Here is a 9420-nt window from a genome sequence, read left to right as displayed (position 1 = left end):
CCTAGAAGGCTGGCATCTGTTGTTACAATTGTCCAATCTGGCCTGCGAAAGGTCATACCTTTGGACAGATGGACCCGAGATAGCCACCAGAGAAGAGAATCCCTGGTCTCTTGGTGCAGATTCAGTTGAGGGGACAAATCTGTGTAATCCCCGCTCCACTGACTGAGCATGCATAGTTGCAGCGGTCTGAGATATAAGCGTGCAAACGGCACTATGTCCATTGCCGCTACCATTAAGCCGATTACTTCCATACACTGAACCACCGAAGGGCGCGGAATGGAATGAAGAACCCAGCAGGAATTTAGAAGCTTTGATGACTCGTACACAGTGTAAGAATGCCTCTCTTTATCTGGTGTGCAGATAATTGTGAAAGGTGAAATCTCCCTTTTGGGGGGGAAGCTTTGAAGTCCAGAAGATATCCCTGGGATATAATTTCCAACGCCCAGGGATCCTGAACATCTCTTGCCCACGCCTGGGCAAAGAGTGAAAGTCTGCCCCCTACTAGATCCGTTCCCGGATAGGGGGCCGTTCCTTCATGCTGTCTTAGAGGCAGCAGCAGGCTTTTTGACCTGCTTACCTTTTTTCCATGTCTGGTTTGGTCTCCAGACCGTCTTGGATTGAGCAAAAGTTCCCTCTTGATTATTATTAGAGGAAGTTGATGCCGCACCTGCCTTGAAGTTTTGAAAGGCACGAAAATTAGACTGTTTGGCCCTAGATTTGGACCTGTCCTGAGGAAGGGCATGACCTTTTCCTCCAGTGATATCAGCAATAATCTCCTTCAACCAGGCCCGAATAGGGTCTGCCCCTTGAAGGGAATGTTAAGTAGCTTAGATTTTGAAGTCACGTCAGCTGACCATGATCTAAGCCATAGCGCTCTGCGCGCCTGTATAGCAAAACCAGAATTCTTAGCCGTTAGTTTATTCAAATGAACAATGGCATCAGAAATAAAATAATTGGCTAGCTTAAGTGCTCTAAGTTTGCCAAGTATGTCATCCAATGGAGTCGCTACCTGTAAAGCCTCTTCCAGAGACTCAAACCAGTACGCCGCAGTGACAGGGGCAATGCATGCAAGGGGCTGTAGGATAAAACCTTGTTGAATAAATATTTTCTTAAGGTAACCTCAAATTTTTTATCCATTGGATCTAAAAAAAAACAAAAAACACAACTGTCCTCCACAGGGATAGTAGTACGCTTTACTAGAGTAGAAACTGCTCCCTCCACCTTAGGGACTGTCTGCCATAAGTCCCATGTGGTGGCGTCTATTGGAAACATTTTTCTAAAAATAGGAGGGGAAGAGAACGGCACACCTGGTCTATCCCATTCCTTATTAATAATTTCTGTAAACCTTTTAGGTATTTGGAAAAACATCCGTACACACCGGCACTGCAAAGTATGTATCCAGTCTACACAATTTCTCTTGCACTGCAATGGTATCACAGTCATTCAGAGCAGCTAAAACCTCCCTAAGCAACACGCGGAGGTGTTCAAGCTTAAATTTAAATGTAGAAATATTAGAATCGGGTATCTTTCCTGAGTCATTAACATCACCCACTGACTGAAGCTCTCTTTCCTCAGCTTCTGCATATTGTGAGGCAGTATCAGACATGGTTCTTAAAGCGTCAGTATGCTCTGCATTTTGTCTCACCCCAGAGCTATCTCGCTTACCTCTAAATTCAGGTAGTCTGGCTAATACCGCTGACAGTGTATTATCCATGACTGCCGCCATGTCTTGTAAAGTAAACGCTATGGGCGCCCTAGATGTACTTGGCGCCATTTGAGCGCAAGTCCCTTAAGCGGGAGTCAAAGGGTCTGACACGTGGGGAAAGTTAGTCGGCATAACTTCCCCCTCGTCAGATTCCTCTGGTGATACATTTTTTAAAGACAGAAAATGATCTTTATTGCATAAAATGAAATCGGTACATTTGGTACACATTCTAAGAGGGGGTTCCACCATGGCTTTTAAACATAATAAACAAGGAGTTTCTTCTATGTCAGACATGTTTATACAGACTAGCAATGAGACTAGCAAGCTTGGAAAACACTTTAAATCAAGTTAACAAGCAAATATAAAAAACGGTACTGTGCCTTTAAGAGAAACAAATTTTGTCAGAATTTGAAAAACAGTGAAAAAATGCAGTAAATCAAACGAAATTTTTACAGTGTGTATAATAGGCTAACAGAGCATTGCACCCACTTGCAAATGGATGATTAACCCCTTAGTTCAAAAAACGGATCAAAAAAACGAAATAGATGTTTTTTAACAGTCACAACCAACTGCCACAGCAAGCTGTGGCCCTACCTTCCCCAATAAACGACTTTGGAAAGCCGTTGGGCCCTTTAGAGATGTCCTATAGGATTCAGAGGGCCTTTGAGGGAAGCTGGATGTCAGTTTGTAATTTTAACTGCACCAACTGTAACTTTTATACTACAACAGTGGAAATTGTTTCTAGTCAAAATTTAAGCCAGCCATGTGGAAAAAACTAGGCCCCAATAAAGTTTTATCACCAAAGCATATATAAAAACGATTAAACATGCCAGCAAACGTTTTATATTGTAAATATCATAAGGGTATTACCCCTGGGAGTAAGCATGATACCAGTCGTTATTAAATCACTGTATTCAGGCTTAACTTACATTATTCCGGTATCAGCAGCATTTTCTAGTGTTTTCCATCTCTAGAAAAAATTATAACTGCACATACCTGATAGCAGAATAAACTGCACGCCATTCTCTCGCTGAAGTTACCTCATCTGTGTAATCCCCTCAGACATATGTGAGAATAGCAATGGATCTTAGTTACAACCTGCTAAGATCATAGAAACCTCAGGCAGATTCTTCTTCTATTTACTGCCTGAGATAAAATAGCACAACTCCGGTACTATTTAAAAATAACAAACTTTTGATTGAAGAAAATAAACTAACTATATTTAACCACTCTCTCCTACAACGTCCTAGCTTGTTGAGAGTTGCAAGAGAATGACTGGGTATGACAGTTGGGGGAGGAGCTATATTACAGCTCTGCTGTGGGTGTCCTCTTGCAACTTCCTGTTGGGAATGAGAATATCCCACAAGTAATGGATGATCCGTGGACTGGATACACCTTACAAGAGAAATCTGTTTAAGGTAGGGATTGCTTGTATTGTTCTTTATACAATATGCAAATGGTCTAGACTACTTGATGATTCTATTAGTTTGGGAGCTGATATGGTTCTCACTGCAATACTCATAATGGATAGAGGATAAGTATTTCCTCTAAACTAAACTTAGATATCCAAACCTGGTGAAGAGAAAATATATATAATTCTAGATTGGTTACAACTTTAGGGTCTCTATTGGCTATACTACACAGGTCTTAGGTGTGGACTACCAATAGGATTGTTATAAAGCAGCTAAATAGAAGATTAAATAGCAGTGGTAGTCCACACCTAAGACCTGTTTAGTATAGCCAATAGAGACCCTAAAGTTGTAACCAATCTAGAATTACTTCATTTATGAAAGATAGAAGTATCAATTATGAGACTAGTTTTGCTTTGGATCTAACAAACAGTAATAATAATATGCAAGTGACGTCAGAAGATAGTTTTAATCATATATATACTTTATTTTTATTTTTATATATATTTTCTCTGCACCAGGTTTGGATATCTAAGTTTAGTTTAGAGGAAATACTTATCCTCTCCATTATGAGTATTGCAGTCAGAACCATATCAGCTCCCAAACTAATAGAATCAACAAGTAGTCTAGACCATTTGCATATTGTATAAAGAACAATACAAGCAATCCCTACCTTAAACAGATTTCCAAGGGACCTATGGGTCAGTTTCAAATACTGTAGCAATAAGAGTATATAAACCTTAGATTTGAGTTGTAAATGTGTATCTCTCTCTGTTTACTCTATGTTTTAAAGCACAAGATTTGTTTAATTTATTTTTGTTTGTTTTTTTTGTTTTCTGTCTCTGCTTTTTTGTCTTAATTAGTATGTTAACCTGAAGGAAATCACATAATCATAATAGGTCAGTCAGAAACACGATTTTCATTCCAGTATGTAATTTTAACCTTAAGTTGTACATTAAACACACTACACTCTGCCTGAAATTGTTAAGCTTTTGTCATATATAAAATATATTATACCCTGTTTGAAATCTCATTTAGCAGCTATGCGCTTCATACATAGAAACTAGAATCCCTCTGTTAAATAATGATCATAGCGAATGATTATTTATGAGGGAAGCAAGGATGTAAGAAATTTGGTTTGTTTGTTTTGTCAAGGCTTTTACAGCTTGTCTATAGTGCTAAGGAAGCACATTAAACACAGACAAGCAATCAGATTGCAGGAATTTAACACACCCCTAAATCAGCCAATAGCATATACATTCTGGCTTAAGCCCTCAAATTAGAACCTATGAGTGATAGGTATAACAACATGTCCAATATATCCTATATTATAAAAGACAAGAGTTTGTCTGAAGCCGTCATGCGCAGTTCAGACAAACTCTTGCAGCTGATCGCACGTGCAGGGGGTGAAACAACGCAGCGCGAGGACCCGGCAGCAGAGATGATCGCACGCGCAGGGGGTGAAACAACGCAGCGCGAGGACCCGGCAGCAGAGATGATTTCACGCGCAGGGGGTGAAATGAGAGAGAGAGAGAGAGAGATATCAACGGGCTTTAGGACTAGTACATAAATAATTCGACAAGAATACAATATATGCAGTAGTAAATAATAACCTAATATGCATCATAAAGTTTGATCATATATTAAGAAAGTATAAATATAGAAACAGATGTTTTAAATGGACATTTTACAAGTGTTTTAAACTGACAATTTTTTTGACTTTTTTTTTTTTTTTTTTTACATTTCACAAAGTTTTTTTAAACGGTCATTTTTTTTATAAACATATCTACATAATTGGACTTTTATTTTTGACAATGCTCATATTATTTTAGCTGATTCTGAAAAAACAAGCAAATTGCCTTGGTAACTAAAAGCTTTGCTATGTTCTCTCTAACCCAGGAGAAAAAGAAAAAAAATGTTTTCACATCCTGTTCTACTACACAGGTGGTAATTTCACCTGTTAATCAGCAAGGTATATAACAGTCTAGGTCCTTACCTCAAACCAGTCTTGAGAGAGGTCAGGGGAGACCGAAACCGGTTGACTGGTAAGGAGTATTTTAATTGTGATCACATTAAGAAGCCATCTGCACTATTGTTTGCCTTTCCTTTTTTGGCAGGTAAGGGACAACATTGCAAGTTGGAATTATTTGTTAACTACCGCCCAAGAAGATTTCTACATAATCAGCAGTTGGGATCCATATTGAGACAGACTATAGCAAGATTCTTATTATCCAATTTGAATATTTATTTGGACTTTTAAGCATTTTATGTTATATCATCCGTTTTTTAACCCATTGTTGTTATATGGTCTCTTTTAATTAACATCTCGAGGCTCTTTGAGCAAGTCCCTTATATCTAGCTCAGCAACTCTGAGCCCTTTAGATTTGTATTTTAGGGTATCAATTTAGAGCCTGTGTTCAATTTTAATCCAATCACAAAGTTTTGCCACTATTCAGTGTTTATAACAGATATTTGTTCACATCACAGTTTGCAAGCAGAAACACATTTGAACACACGTTAAAGTTGTGCTGTTTTTTTTTTGTTTTTTTTTTGGTTCTATTTATGCTTTATGTTTGCATTAGTTGATTTGTCAAAAATTCACTTGTATATCGTTTTATTTTGAATTCATTGTTTATTTTGAAAATAAGGTTCAGACACCCCTGCAATATTTTTCTCACATTTTTTCACTTGTTAGGATTTACACCCTTTTTGGATAAACACATAGGCAAAACCCCAATTTGGAGCCACTTACATTTCACATCCACCGGTTTCAAGCAACCTGGAATCTATCCACCTGTGCATTGTAACCCATTGTTTTTATAAATAGAGTGTGCATAAGCGCTCCTAGCATTCACATATTAGAATTTAAGTTTTAAGCGATAGACATTATTTGTTAGGTTTTTTTTTTTTTTTGTTCTTTATTGTTCTACAAGCATTTTTAAATTGTTCCTATTGTTTCAATATATATTTTAAAGTGTAACATGGATCCATGACTAATTGTTGTATAATTTTAAATGTACCAACTTTTTTATCTTATGTATTAAATCATATTATTTTAACCCATTGTTACCTTTGGTATTTGACTATCTCCCCATAGACCCTGCCTATGTTGTTTGGCGCTCTGATATCCAATCTTAAAATTGAGTCCCATGAATACTACAGGACATTTCTAAAGGGCTAAAAAGACTTCCAAAATCGTTTATAGGGAAGGTAATCCAGAGCTCTGCTGTGGCAGTTTTGTTGTCTGTTTTTAAAAAAACCTCTGTCGTTTTTTTTTATCTGTTTTTTGCATTAAGGGGTTAATCATCCATTTGCAAGTGGGTGCAATGCTCTGTTACCTTATTACATGTACTGTAAAAATTTCGTTTGTTTTACTGCCTTCTTTCACTGTTTTTCAAATTTTGACAATTTGTTTCTCTTAAAGGCACAGTAACGTTTTATATATTTGCTTGTTAACTTGATTTAAAGTGTTTTCCAAGCTTATTAGTCTCATTATTAGTCTGTTCTAACATGTGTGACATAGAGGAAGCTCTGTGTTCATTATGTTTTAAGGCCATGGTGGAACCCCATCTTAGAAAGTGTACCAGATGTACTGATTTCATGTTAAACAATAAAGATCATTTTTTGTCTTTAAAAACATTATCACCAGAGGATTCTGTCGTGGGGGTAGTTATGCCGACTGACTCCCGCTTTAGGGACTCACGCTCAAATGGCACCAAGTACATCAAGGGCACCCATAGCGTTTATTTTACCAGGGGATTCTGTCGAGGGGAAAGTTATGCCGATTAACTCTCCCCACGTGTCAGACCCTTCGACTCCCGCTTCAGGGACTCATGCTCAAATTGCGCCAAGTACATCAAGGGCGTCCATAGCGTTTATTTCACAAGACATGGCAAAGGTGGTGAATAATACTCTGGCAGCAGTATTAGTCAGACTACCTGAAATTAAAGGAAAGCAGATAGCTCTGGGGGTAGATACAGAGCATACAGACGCTTTAAGAACCATGTATGATACTACCTCACAATATGCTTAGTCTGTGGGGTTTTTTTTTTGACTCAGGGGAGATGATTTAACCTGATTCTGATATTTCTACATTTAAAATTTGTGCTTGAGAACCTCCACTTGTTGCTCAGGGAGGCTTTGGCTGCTCTGAATGAATGTGTACAATCGCAGGGCCAGAGAAATTGTGTAGACTGGATAAATAATATGCAGTGCCGGTGTGTACTGATGTTTTTCCAATACCTAAAGAGGTTTACTAAATTTTTTTTTTAATAAGGAATGGGATAGACCAGGTGTGCCGTTCTCTTCCCCTCCTATTTTTTAGAAGAATGTTTTCTAATAGTTACCACCATGGGACTTCTGGCAGACAGTTCCTAAGGTGGAGAGAAGAGTTTCTACTCTAGCTAAGCGTACCACTACCTCTGGCGAGGACAGTTGTGCTTTTTAGATCCAATGGATAAAAAATGTTTATTCAACAGGGTTTTATCCTGCATCCCCTTGCATACATTGCTTCTGTCACTGCTGCTGCAGCGTTCTGGGTTGAGTCTCTTGATGAGGCTTTACAGTTAGCGACTCCATTGGATGAATATATTTGACAAGCTTATGCTAGCCAATTCCTTTGTTTTCTGATGCCTTTGTTCATTTGACTAGACTAACGGCTAAGAATTCTGTTTTTTACTATACTGGCGCGCAGAGCGCTATGGCTTATATCATGGTCAGCTGTCGTGACTTTAATAAATAAGCTACTTAACTTCCCTTCAAGGGGCAGACCCTATTCGGGCCTGGTTTGAAGGAGATTATTGCTTATATCACTGGAGGAAAAGGTCATGCCCTTCCTCAGGATAGGAATCAAGGGCCAAAAGAGGTCTAATTTTCGTGCCTTTTAAAACTTCAGGGCAGGTGTGGCATCCACTTCCTCTAAGGCAAAACAAGAGGGAATTTTTGCTCAGTCCAAGGCGATCTGGAGACAATTGGACCTGGAACAAAGATAAGCAGGCCAAGGAGCCTGCTGCTGCCTCTAAGGCAGCATGAAGGAACGGACCCCTATCCGGTAACGGATCCTATAGGGGGCAGGCTTTCATTCTTCGCCCGGGCGTGGGCAAGAGATGCCCAGGATCCCTAGGCATTGGAATTTATATCCCAGAGATATCTTCTGGATTTCAAATATTCCCCCCCCAAAAAAGGGGAGATTTCGCCTTTCACAATTATCTGCAAACCAGATAAAGGAGGCATTCTTACATTGTGTACGAGATCCATCCAGTTCCAAGAGAGGAACAGGGACAGAGTTTTTACTCAAATCTGTTTGTGGTTCCCAAGGTGAGGGAACCTTCAGACCTATTTTGGATCTAAAGATCTTAAACAAATTCCTCAGAATTCCGTCATTTAAGATGGAAACTATTCGTACCATCTTAACTATGATCCAGGAGAGTCAATAGAGGACTACAATGGATTTGAAGGATGCTTATCCTCACATTGTGATGCATAAAGATCACCTTCGTTTTTCAGGTTTGCCTTTCTAGACAGGCATTACCAGTTTGTAGCTCTTTCCTTTGGGATATCTACAGCCCCAAGAATCTTTATGGAGGTTCTGGGGTCGCTTTGGCGGTCCTTAGGCCGCGGGGCATAGAAGTGGCCCCTTAGTTAGACGACATCCTGATACAGGCGTCAAACATCCAAATTGCCAAGTCTCATACGGACGTAGTACTGGCATTTCTGAGATCACATGGGTGGAAAGTGAACAAGGAAAAAGTTCTCTATCCCCAATCTCAAGGGTTTCCCTCCTAGGGACTCTGATAGATTCTGTAGAAATGAAAATTTACCTGACTGAGTCCAGGTTGTCAAAGTTTCTAAATTTCTGCCGTGTTTTTCATCCTATCCGCGCCCTTCGGTAGCTCAGTACATGAATGAAATCGGCTTAATAGGTAGCGGCAAGGGACATAGTACCGTTTGCACGTCTACATTTCAGACCACTGCAACTATGCATGCTCAGTCAGAGGAACGAGGATTAAACAGATTTGTCCCCCTGTTGAACCTGGACCAAGAGACCAGAGATTCTCTTCTCAGGTGACTATGTCGGGTCCATCTGTCCAAGGGTATGACCTTCCGCAGGTCAGATGGGACAATTGTTACAATGGATGCCAGCCTTTTAGGTTGGGATGCAGTCTGGAACTCCCTGAAGGCTCAGGGATAGTGGACTTAGGAGGAGACCCTCCTTCTAATAACTATTCTGGGAGTGATATTCCATGCTCTTCAGACTTGGCCTCAGTTAGCAACTCTGAGGTACATCATACTCAGTCGGACAATATA

At 39.5% G+C, this 9420-nt stretch overlaps 1 long non-coding RNA gene across 2 annotated transcripts in view; it reads left to right on the top strand.

The window, feature by feature from the left end:
- The first annotated feature begins 4194 nt into the window (after positions 1–4194).
- The window catches only part of LOC128644207 (uncharacterized), a 9540-nt gene continuing 4314 nt past the window's right edge, over positions 4195–9420 (top strand). Inside the window, exons 1-2 of one of the 2 annotated variants that reach the window (XR_008399952.1) lie at positions 4195–5159; positions 6212–6324. This is a non-coding gene — a long non-coding RNA (uncharacterized LOC128644207). Of the gene's footprint in view, positions 6325–9420 lie in introns of both variants that reach the window. The other variant, XR_008399951.1, reaches the window with a different exon arrangement.

Source organism: Bombina bombina, unplaced genomic scaffold, assembly GCF_027579735.1.
Source record: "Bombina bombina isolate aBomBom1 unplaced genomic scaffold, aBomBom1.pri scaffold_2511, whole genome shotgun sequence".
Taxonomy (NCBI): Eukaryota; Metazoa; Chordata; class Amphibia; order Anura; family Bombinatoridae; genus Bombina; species Bombina bombina.
This window is presented reverse-complemented; position numbering and strand designations above follow the sequence as displayed.